The sequence below is a fragment of the Balaenoptera acutorostrata genome, chromosome 19, assembly GCF_949987535.1.
Source record: "Balaenoptera acutorostrata chromosome 19, mBalAcu1.1, whole genome shotgun sequence".
Lineage (NCBI taxonomy): Eukaryota > Metazoa > Chordata > Mammalia > Artiodactyla > Balaenopteridae > Balaenoptera > Balaenoptera acutorostrata.
The window spans coordinates 15,913,388-15,939,155 of NC_080082.1; the positions used below are offsets into that span (position 1 = coordinate 15,913,388).

The 25,768-nt window shown below is 37.1% G+C and overlaps 1 long non-coding RNA gene across 4 annotated transcripts in view; it reads left to right on the plus strand.

Moving 5' to 3' along the window:
- LOC103006972 (uncharacterized) overlaps nt 1–25,768 on the plus strand; it is a 173,104-nt gene that overhangs the window by 60,164 nt on the left and 87,172 nt on the right. For 3 of the 4 annotated variants that reach the window (XR_009006111.1, XR_009006114.1, XR_009006112.1), the window contains exon 2: nt 6,169–6,244. The exons of the other annotated variant lie outside the window; for it this stretch is intronic. This is a non-coding gene — a long non-coding RNA (uncharacterized LOC103006972). The remainder of the gene's footprint in view (nt 1–6,168; nt 6,245–25,768) is intronic. 4 annotated transcript variants of the gene reach the window in all.

The window sequence follows — 25,768 nt, forward strand, 5'->3', positions numbered from 1 at the left end:
GCAGGAAAAAAAAGTACTCTTCTTTTTAACCACTGTACCTCCTAGGTATTTTGGCTTTCTGATGCGTTGGAGTATAATAATTTTTGGTGTTGCAATAAAAAATAACGTCCTTACAACACTAATATGTGATGGCGGAGAAATATTAGAAAATTCAGATAAGCAAAAAGAATACAAATTATACCTAAACTAATTCTGTTATCCTTTGGGGGAGCAGTACTTTTTATCAATCTGAAAGAAGTACTTCATACTTCTGAAATTATTACATTCCCCATCATTCATTTTTGTTCACTGTCTATACTCTTACTTTGAAATTTGGGTACTTGACATGCATGGAAGAAGCAGGACAGCATATATATTTTAAACTGACCATTGGCTATTTCTTCCCCAAGCATTCATTCATTGATAATTCAATCATAGATTTTTATTACACTCCTGTTTTGTTCCATACATTCTGCTACCTTTTGAGAATACAACAGTGATCAAAAACAGACATGGTCCCTGCTCTCATGGAACTCTCAGTGGATATGAAGTGTGTGACATGAATTAAAAATGACATAAATAAAAGTAAACCTGCAACTGTAATAAGCACGATGCAAGAGAAGGATGTGAGTTTGTAAGAAGAGAATTTGACCTAGTCAGAAAAGGCTTTCTTGATGAAATAAGTAAGCTGATATTTGAAGGAAAGGTAAAGTAAGGAAGGAGGAGCCTTCCAAGGAAAGGTAATAATATTTGCAAAGTCCTGAGATAAAGGAGACCTGGAAAATGAGGGATATAGAAAGAAAACTGGCATGGCTAAGGATACAGAAAGCAGCTGGAGACTGTTATATAAGATGTGGCTGGAGAGGAAGGTAGGACCTTCTAAGCTATGCAGAAGTCCTGAGGCAGGATCATACCTGGTATACTGAAGGATCAGCAAGGATTCCAGCATGGCTAGGGTAGTGTAAACAGGGATGGTAGAAAATGAGACTAGAGAGTCAACAAAGTGCCACATAGTCTTGTAATGCTGCTCAATAGCAGTTTCTGCAGTGATAGAAATGTTCTGTATCTGCTGTCCACTGATAGCCACTATTCACTTGAAATTGAGCACTCAAAATATAGCTAGTACAATTGAGGAACTCAGTGCTTAGTTTAATTTAATTTTAATTTTAATAGCCTCTAGCTGCAATGATGTCCAGTATAGTGGCTGTTGAACACTGGAAGTGTGGCTAATGTAGCTGGAGAACTTAATTTTAAATTAAGTTAAATTAAATTGAAATAGTCATGTATGGCTACCATATTGTATAGTGCAGCTAAAGCCTTCTGGCCTTTGGCTCTTACTCTGAAATAAATTTAAATTGCCAGAGGCCTATAGCCAAATTTGTATTTTGTTTTACTTTTAAGCAAAGTAATGAAGTTTTCTTTTTTGATAGGATAAATGAGAAGTGAAGGTATATGAAAACCTAAAGAAATACATCATTTCCTTGACTCTCATTTTAAATTGATATCTTGAGATGTATTATACCTCAGAAGGTGAAATGTATGAAATTAGAGCATATCTGACTTTTTCTTTCCTGCCTCAGCTTAAATGTCTCATTTTCATTAAAGCCATCCCTGACCCCCGCCGATGAGGTAGGTCCTCCCAGTTAACATTCTCATAGAGCACTGCTCTTCCTCTTCATATCTTGCCATATGTTAATCTATGTAGATATTTATATAACTATTTAATATCTTTACCACAATCCCTAACCACATATAAGATTATTATTTAGGGCAGGAACCGTGTCTTACTCACACTGATTCCACAGCACATAGAATCATAGTAGGCCGTTAATGAATATTTGATAACTGAATAAATGAATAAAGAAATGGATAACTATTCAGCAGTCTCTTCTCTGCTAAACTGATCCGTCTGCTTATTTATCCATACTATCACCCCCCACCTCTGGCCGTGTAGTGTTAGGGACTCCCCTTAACTGTTTATTCATTCCATTTCCTTGAAACTATCAGAAGTGTAAGTCTCAATACTATCCTAATCCATTAAGCAGTCTTTATTGAGAGACCTTTTCCTACCCAATAATAAGGAATTTAACCATCTTAGAGCAAGACCCAAAAGAATTTGTAAAAAGGTAGCTTGGTGACCTCTGTAGCTCAGAACTGAATTACTCTACAGTAATAACCCACTGTCTGTCCCTCAGCTTTCATATAAGTGATAAGAGTCTACTTTATTTTAAATGAATTGCCCATTTTGAGACAGAGTAGTAATGTATATGACGAATGGCATTTTGCTTACACAATTGCTTTACACAATTCCATCATCATTAGGTTACTTAAGGATGTATATGCCCTTATGTTGAGTTTGTCTTTGGGATTCAGTCTTACCAAGAACCCTCAGTTCTAGTTCTGCAGCACCTGACACTGACTTTCAGTTACTTTGGTCCACAGTGGGACTGTTTTCTCTACTATATAAGAGAGTTGGAGGACTGTCGGAACATCTTAGTATAACTTCTGAATTGTACTAAGAAATAGAAACTTACCACTGAGCTCATGAAACATACAGTGATACTTAGGCCTGAAGTGAGCATCCAGTGACCTGGGTTTCACTCTTAGCCTGCCTCCAACTCAGTGTGTCACCTTCAATGTACTTAATCACTCTGTTCTTTAACCTAGAACCTGCAAAGAGAATCTGTCCTAATCCCTACCTTTCACAGTGATATTAGAAATAATAAAATAATTCACCTCTGTGGAGCACACTAAAATCCTACAAAACCAATTCTATGCAAAGATTGTTAAATGTGTATGTATAGGTTTGCTGGTGTTTCGAGCCAGGAAAAACAGTAGCACCTACTCAGGTCACCACCACAGGAGGCCTCTTAAAAACAGGTTGACTCAGCTATGTGATGGCTTATGATTTTTATTGATACATAGTTCTCTTTTACTGCCAAAAGAAAAACTGTGAGTCTGGAAGGAAGAATTAAAAGTAGTAGCTTCTTACGAAATTAGTGCTGCAATGAACTATGTCAGTTTGTTCTTTAAGCAGGTCTGGCAATTACCTTGGAATTCTAGGCTTTCATATTTTTTCCAAGTGTTTTTCTTTATGCTTCATCATTCCTGATGAAAGAAATGAAATAGTTAAGAGAAAAGCTACAGGTTGTTCTGAAAAGACACCAAGTTTCTCAGAGAAGTGGTTATCTTTGGTGGTGCTCTGACCAACAGTGCTCAGAGCTACACTGGTCCAGTGAGTAAAGCATGGCTTTTTTGAGTCATAATACGCTGTACCTTTTCTATTCCCATTGCTGCTTCCAGGATTTCTTATCTGCTGCCCTGGCAAATAACACACACACACACACACACACACACACACACACACACACACACACACACACACACACACACACACACACACACACCCATCCCTGTCCAGTGCACCCAGTGGTGGGGGGAGGGGGCAAGAAAGACAAAGTCATTTATATAATGTGTCTCCCTGCTGAGCCCTTAATGGCCGAAGCTTTTGTTCTGCATTCAGTGGCTGCGTGTGATGGGCAGGAAGCTGCAGTCTCCCTTTGTTCCATGGCCTTATTCAGCAATTTAGATCCATCATAAAAATCAAATATGCATGTTGCAATCGCCTTGCCTACAGCAGCTTCAATTTTCACCTTTCTTTAATTTGAACTCCACAGGGGAAAAAAGAGGAGAAAGGGAGAATGGGGGGGGGGGGGAATTGTTCTGTGTTTTTGCTTAGTGGACTGTGAAAATAGGCAGTAATGAAAAAATATATTTTTAATCTCATAGATGCATCCCATTCAAAACAGCACATACCACCAAACCAGACTGGTAGAATCCCTTCTGAAAATGCCCTCAAACCATACCAGTTAGCTAAGGCTCCAAAACTGGATGTGAAATGATGGGAAAAGAGAAAAGCATGAGAGTATTACAAAAGAGTAGAAACAGGCAGACTGTCTTTCAGGCTTGAGGAGTCATCCTTTTCAGAGAGGTGACACTACACCACTTCTAATTATGGCCAAAAAGAATGTTTTATGTTCAGCTGACAGTCATGAGTTTCTTTTGTAAAAGAAATGATTTGGGGAAAGGGTTCATAGAGGGAGTGAGAAAGAGATTACATTTAAAGATATATTTCCTCTCCAAATAAAAATGAACACATTGACAGAGATGTTTTTGTCCACTTATTGATTTGCACACTATATTTAAAAATTTCCCAGAACTTCAAAGGATGTGCTCCCTGGGGTTCAAATAAATTTGCATCAGCAGCTTTGATATTGATTATTCAGAAAAATACAGAAACCCTTTACCTATTTCATTATTAGACTTAAGCAGTGGCTTTACAGAGGGGTTCGTGCCCTAATATAAACAATATGGCCAATATTTATTCGATTTATTTAAAAAATGAAAGATCTGAAGAACTGTGCCTCTTTATGCCTGGTTTCACTTACAATATAGATTTTGAAGGCTCAAGCTAAAGTTGAAGCCGACCAGTTTGAAGATTCTTTGCCTGTTCTTATAAATGGAGCTTTTTTAGGGTAATTCCAGGGAGATTTGCTGGAGGCAACATTACACAGACACTGAACATAATATAGCATGGATGCACACTAAAACAGTGATGTTGGGGATCATTCAAGGTTGAAAAGCCTTTGATTGTCTTGAGTGGAGCTTCTTCTGGAAGAGGTACTGAATGAGTCTGGGATCAAAACCAATTTCACAAGTTTGATCCAGTTGTAATATGGAAATCTACCAGATTCTGCTATGACTAATTAGAGATGTGTAAAGAGGGTTTCTCTTTCCCAACATTATTGATTTTCCTTTCAAACCCCCTAGTTTCACAGAGAAAACCTCTGGCATTTAAAAGTGTTCAATTTACTACAGTTCACTGATGCATGTAATCTTTGCTAACTGCATCCCATTTTCTCTGAACTTGGTTTTTCAGGCCCTCTTATGTTCTGGGTGTGTTTTAGATTTACTTTAGGTTTTGAGTGAAATCAAAGATGCACCCAGGACACATGAGCACTGAGAGGATAAATTTAATACTGAATTTTTTTTTAGTTGTAATTTTTCCCTTCTCTCCATTGGAAATACGGGGAATTATCCATGCCCATAAAAAAGTGTAATTTTAAAAAGTGGATTCTACACAATTTAAGCTTACGTATGAGTCAAGGGATTTATGTTTTCAATCTTATCTGTCCTGGAAAAAGTGAAAAAGTTAAGATGGCTAATAGTACTTGGAATTTAAAACATTGGAGAAAATCTATGATTGAATAGCATAACTCAGGCAAAAGCTATGGCTCTATGCCACCTCAACTCCTCTCTCCCCACCCCATCTTTTAACACTGCCCCATATCTTTTAGAATACTGTGAACAGATATCATACCCTGTAACTTTTCATTGAAGTCCGGGTCATATGCTGGCATTTTATGTTTTCAACTTCTCTCATGAGGAAAGATGCTAGATAGATGTATCAGATGATAAACATTGCATATTGGAGAGTGAAGCCTTTTCTCTTTGAATTTAAGATAATATATAAGGTATATCTTTAATTGAACATTTTCCTCTCTTTCATATGGGAACTTTTTTTGGTCCTTAGCTCTCTCTCCTTAAGAAATAAATTGTAGAAGGCACAGAGGTAAAAATTGTTTGACTATTTTCTTGACCAGTCTTCCTTTTCAGGGCACCTGGTTTACATTTCAGTCATTCCAACTACGAACATTATTCTTACCTATGCTTTACACATAAATGTTAAATTTCTTTTCCCTCAAGATTTGAGAGTACTCAGAGTGCCTCTTTCCCCTCGGTATTAAATCCATGTTGAACTAATGACAAGTCTCAATATATACAGTCTGTATATATATATAGAGAGAGAGAGAGAGAGAGATTTTATATATATAGCCTGTATATAGAGCCTGTCTCTATATATACAGTCATGTAGAAGTTGAGGGTACAGCCTCCAGAATTATACATTCTCTGTTCCAATTCTTTTCCATCCTTGACCAGCTCTATGACCTTGGGAAATTTAGGCCTTAGTGTCTTCATTTGTAAAATGAGTATACAAAGATAATAGCACCTGATTCATAGGATGGTGAGAATTAAAAGAGATTCTGTAAAATGTTGTTTCAGGTTGGGTTCCTAGGGAAGCAAACTCTCAGGTCAAACTTAACATTCAGGATGTTTATTATTTATTAGGAAGTGCATTTTGGATCAACACCTGTGGGAAATGAGCTGTACTGCATCCCAACAAAGACCTCAGCCAACCCCACAGGTAAGTTTTTTCAGTGAGAGCTGGCAGTTGAGGGCTGTCTTCTTTTAGGACTCCCATCAACTGGTGAAATAAGTCCTTCATTCCTGAGGGGGATCTGGGTGGCATGTTACAATGTCTACCAGAAGTATTTAGTAAGTGTTCAAGAAATATTAGTTATATAGTAGTAACAGTGTATATTTACCTACTAGACCATTCTTATTTTTCGTGATCCCAAACAGTTGCTCCCATTATATATTTTAATTACAAGAGGCAGTATAATGTTGTGGGAAGAGCATAGCTCTGGGACTGGACTTCTGGGTTTGAGTCCCATTTCCCCAACTCTTTGAATAGTGCCAGGCATGTGATATACTCTCTTGTGCTTATTGTTATTACTATTTTCTTTCTTCTCTTAAGTTAGACATGTAGGTACTTTGGAATCAGAGAATTCTTGGTAAAAAACCCAGCTCTATCACTTACCAGCTCTTTTGATCATGGGCATGTTATTTAATGTGATACTCAGTTTTCACATCTATAAAATAGAAATAATGATGTCCTTCATAGAACACACCAAGAATATGAAGGAATTATGAGCCTGTGTTTTAGTTCCTTATCTGAAATACGGGAATATCTTACCCTTGGGATATTGTGAAGATTATGTGAGCTCATATATGGAAAGCATGTAGAATGATGCCTGACACGAGGTACACATTCAGTTAAGTGTTAGCTATACGACAATTGTATAAAGCCCTCTACATAGTGCCTTGCATATGATAAGCACTCAGATATTATTTTTGAAGTCTGTCAAGGATGTTTTCTTTCTTCTCTCCTTTTAGCCTTTATTTCCTATTTTATCTGGCCTGCTGTTCCTTTCTTTTTGATTATTCCTTTCCTCTTCCCTCACTTCCTTCAGGTTTTTGGATGTTATATGTGGGTCAACATTAAACCATATCCTCTAACAACTTTAAAAAAGTGAATTTTTTTTGGTTCTTGAGACAATAAAGCTGATGAGTGATTAAGCATTATCTTCAGGTACAGGAAGGCTCTTGTTACAGAAAGGATGGTTGCCCGTTCTTGTGCATCTTCAGGACAGAAAAAGAGAAATAGACTTAAATGTTGCATAAATACAATATGGATAACCAAAGAGAATGATAGAATCTCCAACCCTAAGAGAGGCTAGACACAAAGAATATTCTTAATTTACCTAGAATAGCTGTGTACATGTGTTCCCAAAGAAAAGAGAAGATTCTTTGTTTTCCTATGCATAATGAAAAGGTTATTTTTTAAATTTTTAATTTAATTTTTATTTCATATTGGAGTATAGTTGGTTTCCAATGTTGTGTTAGTTACTGGTGTACAGCAAAGTGATTCAGTTATACATATACATATATACATTCTTTTTCAGATTCTTTTCCCATGTAAGTTATTACAGAATATTGAGTAGAGTTCCCTGTGCTATACAGTAGGTCCTTGTAGATGATCTGTTTTATATATAGTCGTGTGTATATGTTAATCCCAAGCTCCTAATTTATCCCTCCCCCGCAACCTTTCCCCTTTGGTAACCATAAGTTTGTTTTTGAAGTCTGTGAGTCTGTTCTGTAAATTCCTTTGTATCATTTTTTAAGATTCCACATATAAGTGATATCATATGTTATTTGTCTTTCTCTGTCTGACTTCACTTAGTATGATAATCTCTAGGTCCATCCATGTTGCTGCAAATGGCATTATTTCATTCTTTTTTTATGGCTGAGTAATATTCCCTTGTATATATTTACCATATCTTCTTTATCCATTACTCTGTAGATGAACATTTAGGTTGCTTTCATGTCTTGGCTATTGTAAACAGCACTGCAGTGAACTTTGGGGTGCATATATCCTTTTGAACCATGTTTTTTTTCCAGACATATGCCCAGGAGTGGGATTGCTGGGTCATATGGTAGCTCTATTTTTAGTTTCTTAAGGAACCTCCATACTGTTCTGCATAGTGGCTGTACCAGTTTACATTCCCACCAACAATGTAGGAGGGTTCCCTTTTCTCCACACCCTCTCAGTACACGTGAGACCTTGTGCGCACCCTGGAGTCTCTGTTTTCCCCAGTCCTATGGAGCTCTTGCACTCGAGCCCTACTGGCCTCAAAGGCAAATGGTCTGGGGACTCTTCTTCTCAATGCCAGACCCCCAGGCTGGGTAGCCTCACATGGGTCTCAGAACTCTCAGTCTGGTGGGAGATCCTCTGTGATATAATTATTTTCCAGTTTGTGGGTCGCCCAGCTGTCAGGTATGGGTTTTGATTATATTGTGAAAGCACCGCTCCTACCATCTTGTTGTGGCTTCTTCTTTGTCTTTAGATGTAGAATATGTTTTTATGGTAGGTTCCAGTCTTTTTTTGTCAATGGTTCTTCAGCAGTTAGCTGTGATTTTGGTGTTTTTGTGAGAGGAGGTGAGCTCAAGTCCTTGTACTCTGCCATCTTGTCTCTCACCCCTTGGGAAGATTCTAATGAATCCCCTTCTAGCCCCATGATCCTCTGATTCTGTTTTTCCCAAACATTTTAACTATAAATATTACCTGCTAGTGTGTACCTCGCTTGGGCTATATTCTTCTCTTGTCATACTGTCCTTCCTGGTTTCATAATAGCTGATGCCCTTTATAAACATGTCAGAAAGGATCTTAGTTTGGCACAGCCATCTGCTATTTCTAACAACTTATAAACGTTTTCTCTTTACAGTAGTGTGTGATAGTAAATAATAAGGTAGCCATAACTTTCTTTTGCACTCCAGCGGAAATAAATAGCCTGAATAAATTCGCCTTATTCATACACAGAGTTTTTTTGTTTTTTTGTTTTTAATAGCTACTTTATTTATTTTTATTTATTTTTGGCTGTGTTGGGTCTTTGTTTCGTGCGAGGGCTTTCTCTAGTTGCAGCAAACGGGGGCTACTCTTCATCGTGGTGCAGGGGCCGCTCTTCATCGTGGTGCGTGGGCCTTTCACTATCGCGGCCCCTCCCGTTGCGGGGCACAGGCTCCAGACACGCAGGCTCAGCAGTTGTGGCTCACGGGACCAGTTGCTCCGCGGCATGTGGGATCTTCCCAGACCAGGGCTCGAACCCGTGTCCCCTGCATTGGCAGGTAGATTCTCAACCACTGCGCCACCAGGGAAGCCCCCCAGAGTTTTCTTTTTTATTATTATGTTTTAGATTTAAACACTGGCAAGTGTTAACATTTTACATTAAATTTTTATTTTGACAGGAATTTGATAGTATAATTATGGCCTTTATAATCAATCATGTAGAAAATCATCTTAATTAAATAAACGAAAACTTAAGGAAAAGGAACATTTTGCTTGAGTTTATTCCATAGGAATAAGAGGAAGAGTGGCACAAAATAGAAGCAGACATCTGGAAATAAAGGAGACAAATCTGCAGTTCTCAATGTCCTAGACTTCTCTTTTGAGGATATTATCATGTAAAGATCTAGGAAATACACAGCTTCAAACATACCCATATATATATGTATATATATATATATATATATATATATATATATATATACATATATATATATATATATAAGCTGTATTTTGATGGCAAAGCTATCATCTTCATCATACTTTGAACTACTGTAGCATCTCCTACCCAAGAATCTCAAATTCCCAGAAATTCTATACATAATAGTTATTACATGTTAAAATACATGAATCATAGACCTTTTCTTCATGCAAGTCCCTGGGAGTGTATGAATTATATCTCATTGTTTTTAGAACTTTTTCTTTGGGTTCCTCCTGATTATCTCCACTGAAGAGAGACCTGTGCCCTGTTGGTAAGTTTTTTAGAGACTTCATGGCACAGGAATATTCTCAATTATATTTCGTCATTAAGACATCATTCCTCAAGAATTTGAGGAGACTAGATGGATTGTGAATGTGAGTGTGTGTGTGTAACCCACTAGAAGTTTTTTTTTTTTTTGTATTTTCATATCTCTTGTGCTTGGCATGTAGTTGGTGCTCAATAAATAATAATAGTTGAGTGACTCCATAAAATATGTTGTTTTTTTACAGTTATTCTTTTGGGATGCTGTATTTTTATTACATCAATGTCCAAAACAGTTCTGGAATTGCCTTCAGAGCCTGCAGTACAGTCTTTTGAATACACTCATCTTTTCATATCAGTTAACATGTACTGACTGCCTATGGGGTGTGTGTGTGTGTGTGTGTGTGTGTGTGTGTTTATTTATTTATTAATTTATTTATCATCATGATTTCACCCATCAGTAGTTCATTTATTTTTAATTATAGCAATTGTCTGCCAATCTTCCATCTGTTAGTAACTGAGTGCTGAAAGGGGACAGTGAAAAATAAGAAATGGTTCCACTCCTCCAAGAGTTATAATTTAGCAATGTATGTACAAATTAAAATGTATGTACAAATTCTATTTGTAGAAGAAGTATCTGAGTGAGTTCCACGGAAGAGATAGCATCTCAGATGGAACTTGATGGATGTGGACAGCAGGCACAGAGAAAACTGTAACCAAGACCCAAAAGCAGAAAAGCATTTGGTTTGGTCAGAGAATGATGAATAGTAGTTAAGCTAGGAAAAAAAACAGGGAGATAGATCTCTGGAGCCAGAATCCCTGGGTAAAAATCTTTGTAGTGAAACATATTATCTGCGTTCTTTGACAGGTGATTTGAACTCTGTGTCTTGGTTCCTCATCTGTAAAATGGGGATAATATTTTTACCTACCTTACAGGGTTGATTTGAAGAATAATATGTGTAACCACCTAGAATAATGCTGGGCACATAGCAAGTACTATGTAAGTGTTAGAAGGTGAGAGAGTGGAGAATCTTCCCTGGAAGCCACTGAAAGTTTTTGAGCAAGAGGGCAAAAAGATAGGAGTTATGCTTTGAGAAGATGATCTTGGTAGTACTGTGCATAATTGATCATCAGAAAGACATTAGTTAAAAGAGAGAGGTCTTGGAAGGAGAAATGAGGGCTTGGACTGGGACATTGACTGAGGGAATGAAAAAGAAAAGATGGATGCAAGAGATATCATAAGGTCCCTAATGACACATGCATACTAACTTCTAAAGCTTTTGAATTGAGAGTATCTTTGTTTTTGAAACAATCAAGAGTCATTTGGAAATAAATCTAGTGACAAAGGTGGGAGATTTTTAGTTATATAACAAAAAAGATGAATTTTAATAGTAGTTAGGTGGATTTTGTCTGTGGCTTCTGAAACTGATACTCAAGGCAATTCCAGAAGAAATTTGCTAGAAAACAAAAAAATGTATATAGTACATTTATCAGTGGAATAGATATGTAATTTTCCCCACTGTAAGGGAAAATCCTCACTTGGTTGTATGAATGTTAGTGTACTTATTTTAATCATCAGTAATATTGTACATACTAACTTTTTAATGAAAACATTTAATAAAGTTTAAAAATAAGTCATAATTTATAATGATAATTTCTTGCATACATTCTTATAGAATGAGGATAAAAATACTTAAAGGATAAGGACCATAATTTGGCCTTTTATTCATTTTACTTACCGTTTTCTGCTAATATAGGTACCTCTTGGATGTTACCACATCTTGTTGATATTCTTTCTTTCTGTTAATATTTGTTTTTATATTCTATTAAAAAAATACCAGCTACTTAAAACAGAAAAAGGAAGGGAGGGTGGCAAGCCAGGATTTGTCAACTTTAGTAACGACGGAAGCTGGAGATGAGACTTCTGTTACACTTGGGTGATCTGAAAGGCTTTGCATAGCTGTTCAAAGATGCATTCTTGCACTGCCATTTTCTATATTCTACTGCAGTCCTGATAACGTTGGGTTTATTAAGGGTCTCTTTACCATATTGTTTGCCTTTGTGTAGTTCACTAAATGTTGTCCTCTGTGCTGATTCTATCAGCTTTCTCACTTTACACCTGCCCTGGAATGATGATAAAGGGCCGAAAGTTTCCCTGAAAGAATTTCATATGAAACATTGAACACTATGTTTTACTTAAGACATCCTTTTCAGGTAAATGAACCACAATGCAAGTTTTTAAAGTTAAATTGCTACAAATGTTTCCAAGATAAACATACAACTTATAAATCTTTAAAAATTATCAATTAATGAATACATAATGGGATATACATTTGCACAGTAATCCACAAAATACAATGATTAGTAATGAGCAGTCAGTTAGGAAGGGCTCTTGTGACTGGAGACTACACCAAGAGCGGGGTTCTTTTCCACCAGATATGTCCAAGGAACTCGACATCTGTTTTCATTTCCCATAGTGAAAAAAGGTTTGAAACAATGTGTGATATCCTAAAAATGAAACAGAACTCCTTGATGAATTAAGAGCAGAAATCTGGATGGAAGTCATTGTGAACTGTAGTCTCTGCCTCTGGTTGAAAAGAAAAGACAGTAGGAAAATCCTTCAGTCATCAATTTAACCAAAAACGTCAAGACTGCCATTGGAGATACTGGAAGGAGCTGGGTTCTCTTTGTCAATTCCAACATAGGACTTATTGATATTTGTTACCTAAGCCTTATTTTGTAAATGAAAACATACAAAAAAATCATTTGGCAGCAAAAATGCCAGTAATTATTTTTGAAACATAGTTGCTTCTCAGCTTAAGGTTAACCATTTGCTACCTGTATCTTCTGCCAAATCCAAAAATAATGGGTTTGCCAAGCCCAGTAGTGGGAGATTGAGCGGCAAGAGACAGATTCAGGCTGCTAATTCTTCAGTATAACATCAGGCCAGTGAAACTGGAATGGGATGGAACCCATGATGGGCACGTTCCAAATTCCTAGATAAATCAACAAAGGAAATATATGAACATCCAAGAGTGTGAGATTGAATTCTCAGTCCTGGATGCCATTCTCTCCTTGAGTACTCAGAAAATTCAAAATTAACTCTTGGTTATAAACAAAAAAAAATTACCTGCTCTAACCGGCTGGTTTTCATTTGTTAGCTATGGTGTCTTAGTCTGTTTGGGCTGTTAAAACAAAACAGCATACACTAGGTGGCTTATAAACAACAGAAATTTATTTCTCACAGTTCTAGAGACTGGGAAGTCCAAGGTCAAGTTATCAGCAGATTTGGTGTCTGGTGAGAACCTGCTTCTTGGCTCAGATGGCTGTCTTTTCTCGGTCTTCACATGGGCAAGAGGTGTGAGGGATTTTTCTGGGGTTTCCTTTATAAGGGTACTAATCCCATTCATGAGAGCTCTGCCCTCATGACCTAAACATCTCCCAAAGGCCCCAGCTTCTAACACTACCACATTGAGGGAATAGGTTTCAGCATACAAATTTTGGGGGAACACAAATATTCAGTCTCTAGCACATGATGTTATCTTGTAGCTATTCAGGGCAGCAAATTTGTACTAGTCCGAAAAGCAGAAATAAAAACTTCACTTTTTTCAGGGACATTTCTGGCAAATGAAAGCAAGAACTTTACTGTCTGTTGGAAATGGCAATAAAAACTCCAAAACTCTTTGAAATAACACATTTTGTTACTCTTCTGCATTCTACTGACCTTCTTACCAGTGCTTTGAAAGGAATTTGAGCAGTAACTGGGCACACAACCATGCCAAGAATTTAAATTGAGCTGAGGGCCTTCAAGCAAATAAGACTTCTGATAGCAAACAGAATTCCCTGGTTTATAGGTTTTTTAATATAACTAGTTGTTATGCAGAATAACCTCCTGTGGGATATTGATTACTGAAGTATGTGTAAGCACTTGCTACATTGTGAAGCATCACCAAACGTATCTCCTTTAGGATTGTCCCCTTCCCATTGATGGATATAGTGGTCATTCATTCACTCAACAAATGTTTACCAAGTGCATACTATGTGCCAACTACTTTTTTTTTTTGTGCCAACTACTTTTTATAAGTACTAGAAAAATAGTAATGACTAAAACATAAAATTTTATGCATAAATATGTAAATAAAACAAAAATGCATAACAAAAATGAATTCATAAAGAACTTCAGAAAGTGTTAAGTGCTGTGAAGAGAAAAAAGCAGGCTATTGAAATAGAGTGTGAGGAAGATTGTGAGTTGTGGGCAGGGAACAAGGAGAAACATTTTAAATAGGTTAGTCAGGAAGGGTCAATCTGAGGATCTGATAGCTGAACCAGAGCCATGCGTGTTGAGAAGTCTGCCATAAATTCCAGGTGGAGGGAACAAGCATTGTGAAGACTCTGTGACAGGAACACACTTGGCTTATTCAAGGAATGACAAGAAGGCCAAGTCATATAGTAAGTAAAGATCCTTGGAACTTGTAATCTTATAGCCACAGCATGACAAATAAATGAGAGAAGATAAGAAATGCTAAAATCTCTTTACTTATAAATTTTTATTTTTGCATGTGTCCTTTCATAGTTAAAAAGACAAGATGAACCATTTTAAAGAACAGAATTATCTTGACTGTTTTACCACTTTCCCTTAGTGTCCCTAGAAATCTTTACCTTCGAATACCATGCCTCCATTCCTCCTTCTTTGACTATTCAGAAATATTCTCCCCAATGCTTACTTTTTGATAAAATTTACAAAGGAAATAGAGATTATTTCTTTTATGCCTTTTCATTATAATCTTATCAAAGAAAATGGTGGAGAGGAAAATGCTGAAGAAATACATACTATAGTAATTATATCTTTTGAAACAAATTCTGCCTTTGTTATAATAGATTCAGACCATTATGTTCCATTAGGTCAATATCACATGTGAATTTGGGCAGGTTATGTAACCTCTCTTGAACCCCAGTTTCCTCATCTATAACATGTGGAGGTTGATCTCAGGGTTGTAAGGATTACATGAGATCGTGCACACAGCGTGTTTAGCATAGTAGTAGGCACATAGAATAGATCATGTTTATGGAGCACTTACTGTTATCATGAACATCTTCATTCCTTCCAGTCACCTCCCAGTAAACCTTTTCTGCAAACTTTTCAAGGAGCCCCAATAAAGCTTTATGTTGGCTTTTCCCTCAGCTCATGCCACTGATCAAATATCTTTCTCTTCAGTGTCCACCTGAAAGAAATTGTATATTTATGAGACCATCTTTTGGTAACAAAAATGCCAGGAGCCAGTGGTCTACTAAAAACCTAGTATTAATTCAGGCTCCTGTCAAGCTCCTGACAAAACCTATACACACGGTGTAGCTATGCCAAGGATTCCAGAGCATAGGTGAAAATGTGTGAGTATGTAGCCCTTGATCTCCTGAGCTGCATTTGGCAAGTCTCTGGTCATTCATTTCTGTCTAATTAATGACATTCCTGGCATATGGGGATCATATAACACAGAATGTGTTCATACTCTGCCTGCAGAAACCCACTTTGTTCTCTACCTGAAAAAAAAAAAAAAATTGGCAACCTCTGCTTTTTGTTTCTTTTTTGTGTAATTTTGAGTACAGTTGTTCTCTCTTTCTCTTCTTTCCCTCCCTCTCTCCCTCTCCCTTTTTCTTTTTTTTTTCCCCCTCCCTCCTCTCTTCCCACCTCTTCCATCCTTCCCTGTCCTTTTCTCCCTTCCTCCCTCCCTCCCTTTTCTCTCTTTCTCTCTCTCTTGCTTTTCTAGTAAAGGGAGAATAGAAGAACCTTTGTGGGGTTGGAGGTGGTCATATAATAGGAGGAAACTAACATCATCATCAGAACTGATTCTAGAAGTTTTCTTGAAACTCAAGAATAAGTTTGTTTCAGTAATGCTAACGTTATCATGGTCCTCTGAGAAGACCATGACCATTCCCACTGTCACATTTTAGCATCTGCTATTTTCCTTGCCTAAATGCTTTTTTCTCTTCTTTCATCCTTCAAGACCAATCTTAAATCTCACCCCTTCCAGTAAATCTTACTAACTCTGGACTTGGTTGATCTTTGTTCTTCCCCCTACTCTGCTGTTAGATACTTTTTGCTATTTAATTCATATTATTGAGCCTTGCATATAAGTTTAAAGGCTTGTTTTCCCAGTTTAAGTTTTTTTTAAAGCAGTGACCATATCATAGACATTTTTAGTTTCTCATTGTTTCCATTTTTCCCCACCCAACAGTGATCATGCTTTTTTTTTTTTTTTTTTTTTAGTTTAGTTTTGGCTGTGTTGGGTCTTCATTGCTGCATGTGGGCTTTCTCTAGTTGCAGCGAGCGGGGGCTACTCTTCATTGCGGTGCGTGGCCTTTTCATAGCAGTGGCTTCTCTCGTTTTGGAGCACGGGCTCCAGGCACTTGGGCTTCAGCAGCTGTGGCACGCAGGCTCAGTAGTTGTGGCGCACAGGCTTAGTTGCTCCGCAGCATGTAGGATCTTCCCAAACCAGGGCTCCAACCCGTGTCCCCTGCATTGGCAGGTGGATTCTTAACCACTGCGCCACCAAGGAAGTGTCCCAATCATACTTTTTAAAACACCTGAACATTCCTCCTTCCAAGGAAAAGGCCATGTTAGCAAAGTTTTAGACCTTTTGAACTGAATCAAAGACAACTGTATATTTTATAGCATCATAGATACTACACAAGGCAAAATTTAGCTGTTCTTGTAAGAAGCCTATCTATAATACAATAACAGACTGAGTTCAGTTAGAATGCCTCAGGGCATACCTCTATACCCTGTTTCACCCCAGATTTCCAAGTGAGTTTAGAACATCTGAGTCAGAGCATCTCCAGAGTCAGTCGTCTCTGGAGAAGTCATGCCAACCCCCAAATAAGTTAAAAATCCTTGAAGAAAAACTAGTTTTTCTTGTTTCTCCTATTATATGTGTTTGGTCCATTTAGCTTCTCATTTATACCACCACCAGAAGCTAAAGAATGAACACCAGAAGCTAAAGCATGAACACCAGTCATTCACGTTTTAAATTTTTTGTTGATAGGTTTAGCGATTTGGCTAGAGAAGATAGGGAAAAGTCTGGAGTAAGAAGAAATTTAGAGACTTTGATTTTCATTTATCCACTCCTTCATTTCATCAGTTAATGACAAACCATAAAAACAGATTAACACTTAAAAGGAAGATCACTGCATATCTTCAGAAGGAAATAATACTTGTTGAAGTTAAAAAATATGGGAGATTTCAAAATAAAGAGGATGGTAGCTAGTAAGCTTTATTAGATAAACCAAAGAATATCATTGAAATCCTGAATAAACAGACCATCTAACAGAGGAAGATATCTCTACTTGGTAACTGCATCCTGCTGTGTAAGTTTAAAAAGGAAGAAGAGAAGACAGTGCTGAGTGAGGTGCCATGTATACCTGGATGTGCGCTATTAAAAGAGGTGCTTGATTGCTCAGTAATTGCAGGGCTAGGATCTTGGGGAGGCCTTTGTCATCCCTCCTTGGCTGACACCAGACGATAGTGTGGCTCTGTGATAAGAAACAGAGGACTAGTGTCTCCATGGTAACTAACTGAGCTCTATATATTACACCTCATTACAAATGAGGATGGATAGTAAAAAAAAAAAAAATAATATATTAACACAAAGAGGGAATATATGTGTGTGTGTGTGTGTGTGTGTATGCATGTATTCTGTCTTCTACCTAGAAAATGAATAAAATGAAATAAAAATGTGATCTCATTGAAGGGACAAGGTTGATAGGCCTTTTTCCCCATTGCTGCAGGTAAATATTTCATTTTTCAGTTCCTCTGATGGTTTTGTTCTGAACCCACCAGCTGTAGCTTGAAAGATTAATGATGGGCAGCAAAAGAACCTGAGAAGAGGCAGAGAGTGAATAGAAACCAGCACCAGAGAAGAAAGAGTACTGCCTGGCCTTTGGGACAAATAAATAAGGATTTACTCAAGTCTGCTAGTTTCATCCCCATAGCAGGAAAACCTGGAACCCATTAGAATGGAAACCTGGAGACTTTTATAATATAATGGTTCTTAGAGTTCCAGCCTTGTACGGACTAGTGACAGGAAAAAAGAAAAAAAAGAGGAAAGGAAAACCAGCAGTTTCTTTCTAATTTTCTCTTCTGTAGGTATTGATTTTACTTTAACACAACTAACTTTACTGTGTCTCTCCTCACATAAGACCATTACACCTATGTGTAGATCTTTATAAGGTTAAACACATCTCCTGAAAGCTCAGCCTGTCTGTGTCATGAAAAAGACCAAATTAAAGAAGTCATCAGTGAGTAAACCATTAACACGAGAAATTAAAAGTTTTGATTCAAGACACAGAATGTAAATATTTGGTCAGAGAACAAAGACCCAGGAGCTTTTTGCAACTATTATATTAGCTTTGATGTATTAGTCCATCTGCCTTTAAATGAATGGCTTTAAACTCTGAAAGAAGGATCTTTGGTAGCCCAGCAGGGATTTTTGCTGATCCTTAAGGTTAGTTCCTTCCCTGCCTGTGTCTCTTTCTCAACCACTTTAATTTCTGAACAGGTATTTGGGTCATTGCTAGAAACGGAATAAATGTATTTTTGAAACAGAATAGCTATTTCATTTAATCTAAGTAACACAGTTTTCTGCCTTTCAGTCCTTCCTACTGATTTCTTGCTCTTGTACAAGGCTTGCGAAAACTCTTCATTAGAGTCTTCCAAGGTAGGGGTGACAAAAAAAGGGGGGTGGTGTTGGTATATACCCGAGAGGAATCAAAATATATGTCCACACAAAAACTTCTACACAAATGTTCATAGCCAAAAAGTGGAAACAGCCTAAACATCTGTCAACTGATGAATAAATGACTATATGTGGTATATCCATACAGTGGAATATTATTCAGCACTGAGAAGGAATGAAGTACTGATACATGCTACAACATGGAACGTTGAAAACATTATACCAAGTGAAATAAGCAAGTCATAAAAGACCACCTATCATATAATTCCATTTCTAGAAAATTTCAAGAACAGGCAGATCTATAGAGACAGAAATGAGAAGAGTAGTTGCTTAGGGTTTGGGAAGGGGCATGGGGAGGTGAGAGTGACTGCTAAAGGTTACAGGGTTCCTTTCAGGGATGATGAAAATGTTCTAAAATTGTGGTGATGGTCATAAAACTTTCTGAATATACTCTAAGAAAACATTGCACTGGACATTTAAAATAGGTGAATTGCATGATATATGAAATATGTCTCCATAAAATTGTTACAGAAATAAAGGATCTAGGTGGAGATGAAGATAGTGATCTATAACTAGGATGACCATGTGTCCTGATTTGCCCAGAATTGTCCCAGTTTTTGCCAGTTGGGCCAATGAATTATTAACAGCCCTGCTTTTCCTTTCAAAACGGTCCTGTTTAGATGGTAAATTATATGGTCATCCCATATATAAAACCAGAAGTACTATGACTTTCTTCAGTGTGTCCTAAAGTTACCTAATGAAAATATCACTTGGGGTTCCTATTAAAAGTAAAGATTCCTGGGTCCCTCTCATGGATTCTAATTCAGTAGGTCAGAGGTGGAAACTGATGTTTCTAATAATTATCTAGTGCTTCTTATAAATTTTTGGCATTCACTTTTCTACTTTTTATTAAAAAAAGAAAAAGAGCTGACCTAATTACCTTTGGGGGCAAATAGAATTCCAGGGAGGTATGAGAAGGCTCTGCAGGAAACTTGCCGGTCACAGAAGGGTAGAAATGAATTCTGACTGTGATGAAGATCAAGAGAGCATAGGGAATAACATACAGCACAAGTGATACTTCTAAGAAATATCCTTCTCCTCTTCCTTTTATTTTTAAAAGAAAATATATGTAACATCTATTATTCTGTAAGAATGAGTGAGGACAAAATTAGTAATGGTCCACCTGGAAGTTTGATCTCCAAAGTGGCCAAAGGTAGAGGAAGGTGGGTTCCAGGAAGGATATCCCTGGGTACTGCTGTCCTACCTCAGAACCTGATATCCACTGCCTTCAGTCAGACCCTTCTGGCTGGTTCCATTCTGCAGCCCCTGACTCAGAATTTTATTGCTGTGAACGCTTTAGCACCAGGCTCAGAGACAAAAAGAAGAACCCTCAGGTGAGGCAGAGGTCTCAGAAACATAGGAAAATGCAAGAAACTTGAGCTTCAGGACAATTGTTTTTAATTGCCATAGACTGAAGGTTTATGGCCCCCCAAAATTCATGTGCTGGAACTTAATCCCCAGTGTGATGGTATTTGGAGATGAGACCTTTGGGAGGTGATTAGTAATGAGGGTAGAGCCCTCATGAATGGGATTAGTGCTCTTATAATTGAGACCCCAGAGAGATTCCTTATCTCTTCTGCCACGTGAGGACATAGTAAAAAGACGGCTGTCTGTGAGTCAGGAATTGAGGTCCTCACCAGATGCCAAATCTTCTGGTGCCTTCATCTTGAACTTCTCAGCCTTCAGAATTGTGAGAAATAAATTTCTGTTGTTTATAAGCCACCTAGTCTATGGCATTTTGTTATATCAGACTGTGCAAATTAAGACAACAAAGAGGAACAAAGGAAATTGGCAATAGTTTTTTTTGAATCAATATGAGCACTGGGGTATATAGCACAATATGAACCAAACTTTGATAAAAAGCAGTGTGATAATATGCATGTATATAAATGTATATTATTGAATATTTGAAATTATTTGTGATTTATCATAATGCAGCATTAACTTCTGTTTAAAATATTTAGTCTTCATTGCATGTTGTTCATATGGAAGAACTCTTCACAGATTCAAATTCTGAAATGAAGATTGTGCTGAAGAAGCCAGTGTATTCCCACATGTGCGAAATAGTCATAAAATGTCTTAAGGAGGAGGAAAAAGTCATTATGAACCTGTTCTCTCATTTGGCCAGATTGCTTTAATTCTCAGCCGTTTTTGCTTCTTTAATCAATCAAGAAAAAGCTCTCCTGCAGATTCAGAACTTAGAGGAACACTCCTCCTTGCTCCTGTCCATGTCCAAGCCTCTTGATCTCCAGGGAAGAGGTTGACATCTGGGGAGATTTCTTTGTTTCACTTTGTTCCAGCAGACTGAAATATTCAGGCCTTTTACTGGAATTTGAGAGTCTTCTTTCTCTCTTAGGTGCTATCTAAAATTTTTCAGCAGTTTAAAAAGTATTCTTAAAATGTTTTAAAAGGGATTCCTAAGTAGTTGAGGGACCTCCAGGGTGAATATTACTATTATTAAATAACACAAAGTAAGCTTCTATAGTTTCTAAGCTACTGCTTTTTAATGGAACATTCCATGTGTGCCTTTTAGGCTCCAATGTGACATTGATAAGATTTGTTAACTCATCAGATCAATGTGGCGATATTAATTATCACAGGAATATTTAGATGCCCAGGTTTGGTGCTTCTGTATGATTGGACATACATAGACTGGAAAGGAAAGCAGAAGTTTAACATTGTCCGAATGACAAATATTTGGAAAGTTTTAAGAAGTTTTGACCACAAGGATTACAAATTTTAGGATTTCAGTGATGCAGATTTCCTGGATCCTGATAAGCAACAGAAATGAATTAAATTTTTTTTTTATTTTATACTGGACTATAGTTGATTTACAATGTTGTGTTACTTTCAGGTGTACGGCAAAGGGATTCAGTCATACGTATACATATATCTATTTTTCTCAAATTCTTTTCCTATTTAGGTTATTACAGAATGTTGAGCAGAGTTCCCTGTGCTATACAGTAGGTCCTTATTAGTTATCTATTTTATATATAGTAATGTGTATATATCAATCCCAATCTCCCAATTTATCCTCCCCTCCCCTCTCTCCCCCCGTAACCGTAAGTTCGTTCTCTAAGTCTGTGAGTCTGTTTCTGTTTTGTAAATAAGTTCACTTGTATCATTTTTTTTTTTAGATTCCACATAAAAGCGGTATCATATGATATTTCTCTTTCTCTGAAATACTTCACTTAGTATAGTAATCTCCAGGTCCATCCATGTTGCTGCAAATGGCATTATTTTATTCTTTTTAATGGCTGAGTAATATTCCATTGTATATATGTACCACATCTTCTTTATTCATTCCTCTGTAGATGGACATTTAGGTTTCTTCCATGTCTTGGCTATTGTAAACAGCGCAATGAACATTGGGGTGCATGTATCCTTTTGAAACATGTTTTCTTTGTATATATGCCCTAGAGGGGGATTGCTGGATCATATGGTAGCTCTATTGTTAGTTTTCTAAGGAACGTTCATACTTTTCTCCATAGTGGCTGTACCAATTTACATTGGCAAACCAACAGTGTAGGAGAGTTCCCTTTTCTCCACTCCCTCTCCAGCAATTATTTTTCGTAGACTTTTTGAAGATGGCCATTCTGACTGGTGTAAGGTGATACCTCATTGTAGTTTTGATTTGCATTTCTCTAATAGTTAGTGATGTTGAGCATACTTTCATATGCCTCTTGGCCATCTGTATGTCTTCTTTGGAGTAATGTCTATTTAGATCTTCTGCCCATTTTTTTGACTGGGTTGTTTGTTCTTTTGATATTGAGGTGCATGAGCTGTTTGTAAATTTTGGAGATTAATTTCTTCTTGGTCGCTTCATTTACAAATATTTTCTCCCATTCTGTGGCTTCTCTTTTCATTTTGCTTATGGTTTCCTTTCCTGTGCAGAAATTTGAGTTAAATTAGGTCCCATTTGTTTATTTTTGTTTTTATTTCCATTACTCTAGGAGATGGATCGAAAGAGATCTTTCTGCGATTTATGTCAAAGAGAGTTTTGCCTGTGTTTTCCTCAAAGAGTTTTATAGTATCCAGTTTTACATTTAGGTCTTTAATCCATCTTGATTTTATTTTTGTGTATGGTGTTAAAGAATGTTCTAATTATATGTTTTACATGTAGCTGTCCAGTTTTCCCAGCACCATATATTGAAGAGACTGTCTTTTCTCCGTTGCATTGTCTTGCCACCTTTGTCATTGATTAATTGACCATAGGTTTGTGGGTTTACTTCTGGCTTTCTATCCTGTTGCATTGATCTATATTTCTGTTTTTGAGCCAGTACCATACTGTTTTGATGACTGAAGCTTTGTAGTACAGTCTGAAGTCAGGGAGACTCATTCCTCCAGCTTTGTTTTTCTTTCTTAAGACTGCATTGGCTATTCAGTGTCTTTTGTGTTTCCATAGGAATTATAAAAATTTTTGTTCTAATTCTGTGAAAAATGCCACTGTTAATTTCATAGGTATTGGATTGAATCTGTAGATTGCTTTGGTTGTAGTCATTCTGACACTATTTATTCTTCCAATCCAAGAACACGGTGTATCTCTCCATCTGTTTGTGTCACCCTTGATTTCTTACATTGGCGTCTTATAGTGTTCTGAGTACAAGTCTTTTGCCTCCTTAGGAGGTTTATTCCTAGTATTTTATTCTTTTTGATGCAGTGGTTAATGGTATTGTTTCCTTGATTTCTTTTCTTGATGTTTCGTTGTTAGTGTATAGGAATGCAAGAGATTTCTGTGTATTAATTTTGTATCCTGCAATTTTAACAAATTCATTGATGAGCTCTAATAGTATTCTGGTAGCGTCTTATGACTTCCTATGTGTAGTATTATGCCATCTGCAAAGAGTGATAGTTTTACTTATACTTTTCCAATTTGGATTCCTTCTATTTCTTTTTCTTCTCTGAATGCCATGGCTAGAACTTCCAAAATTATATTGAATAAAAGTGCCAAGAGTGGGACTTCCCTGGTGGCGCAGTGGTTGAGAGTCTGCCTGCCAATGCAGGGGACACGGGTTCGAGCCCTGGTCTGGGAGGATCCCACATGCCACGGAGCAACTAGGCCCGTGAGCCACAATTACTGAGCCTGCGCGTCTGGAGCCTGTGCTCCACAACAAGAGAGGCTGCGACAGTGTGAGGCCTGCGCACCGCGATGAGTGGCTCCTGCTCGCCACAACTAGGGAAAGTCCTCGCACAGAAACGAAGACCCAACACAGCCAAAAATAAATAATAAATAAATAAATAATAAATATACTCTGATATAAAAAAAATTTTTTTTAAAAAGTGCTGGGAGTGGACATACTTGTCTTGTTCCTGATCTTACAGGAAACACTTTCAGTTTTTCACCATTGAGAATGATGTTAGCTGTGGTTTGTTGTATATGGCCTTTATTATGTTGAGGTAGGTTCCCTCTATCCCACTTTCTGGGAAGTTTTTTTTTTATCATAAATGGGTGTTAAATTTTGTCAAAAGCTTTTTCTGCATCTATTGAAATAATTATATGGTTTTTCTTCTTCAGTTTGTTAATGTAGTGTGTCACATTGATTGATTTGCAGATATTGAAGAATCCTTGCATCCCTGGGATAAATCTCACTTGATCATGGTGTATGATCCTTTTAATGTTTTGTTCGATTTGGTTGCTAGTATTTTGTTGAGGGATTTTCTGTCTATGTTAATCAGTGATATTGGCCTGTAATCTTTTTGTGATATTTTTGTCTGGTTTTGATATCAGGGTGATGGTGGCCTCACAGAGTGAGTTTGGGAGTGTTCCTTCCTCTGCAATTTTTTGGAAGAGTTTGAGAAGGATTGGTGTTAGCTCTTCTCTAAATGTTTGATGGAATTCGCCTGTGAAACCATCTGGTCCTCGACTTTTTGTTTGGTGGAAGTTTTTTAATCACTGTTTCAGTTTCAGTGCTTGTGATTGGTCTCTTCATATTTTCTATTTCTTCCTGGTTCAGTCTTGGGAGGTTGTATCTTTCTAAGAATTTGTCCATTTCTTCAATTTTCATTGATCTTTTCTATTGTATTCTTCATCTCTATTTCATTTATTTTTTAAATTTTAATTGGGGTGTAGTTGTTTTACAATGTTATGTTAGTTTCTACTGTACAGCAAAGTGCAGTTCCCTGTGCTATGCAGCAGGTTCTCATTAGTTATCTATTTTATACATATTAATATATATATGTCAATTGCAATCTCCCAATTCATCCCACCACCCCCTTCCCCACTTGGTGTCAATGTGTTTGTTCTCTACATCTGTGTCTCTATTTCTGCCTTGCAAACCAGTTCATCTGTACCATTTTTCTAGATTCCACAATATATGCATTAATATACAATATTTATTTTTCTCTTTCTGACTTACCTCACTCTGTATGACAGTGTCTAGGTACATGCATGTCTCTAAAAATGACCCAATTTCATTCCTTTTTATGGCTGAGTAATATTCCATTGTATATATGTACCACATATTCTTTATCAGTTCCTCTGTAGATGGACATTTAGGTTTCTTCCATGTCTTGGCTATTGTAAACAGTGCTGCAGAGAACATTAGGGTGCATGTGTCTTTTTGAATTATGGTTTTCTCTGGATATATGCCCAGTAGTGGGATTACTGGGTCATTTGGTAGTTCTATTTTTAGTTTTTTAAGGAACCTCCATACTGTTCTCCATAGTGTCTGTATCAATTTACATTCCCAGAAACAGTGCAAAAGGGTTCTCTTTTCTCCACACCCTCTCCAGCATTTATTGTTTGTATATTTTTTAATGATGGCCATTTTGACCAGTGTGAGGTAATACCTCATTGTAGTTTTGATTTGCATTTCTCTAATTATTAGTGATGTTGAGCATCTTTTCATGTGTCTCTTAGCCATCTGTATGTCTTCTGTGGAGAAATGTCTATTTAGGTCTTCTGCCCATTTTTTGATTGGTTTGTTTGTTTTTTTGATATTGAGCTCCATGAGC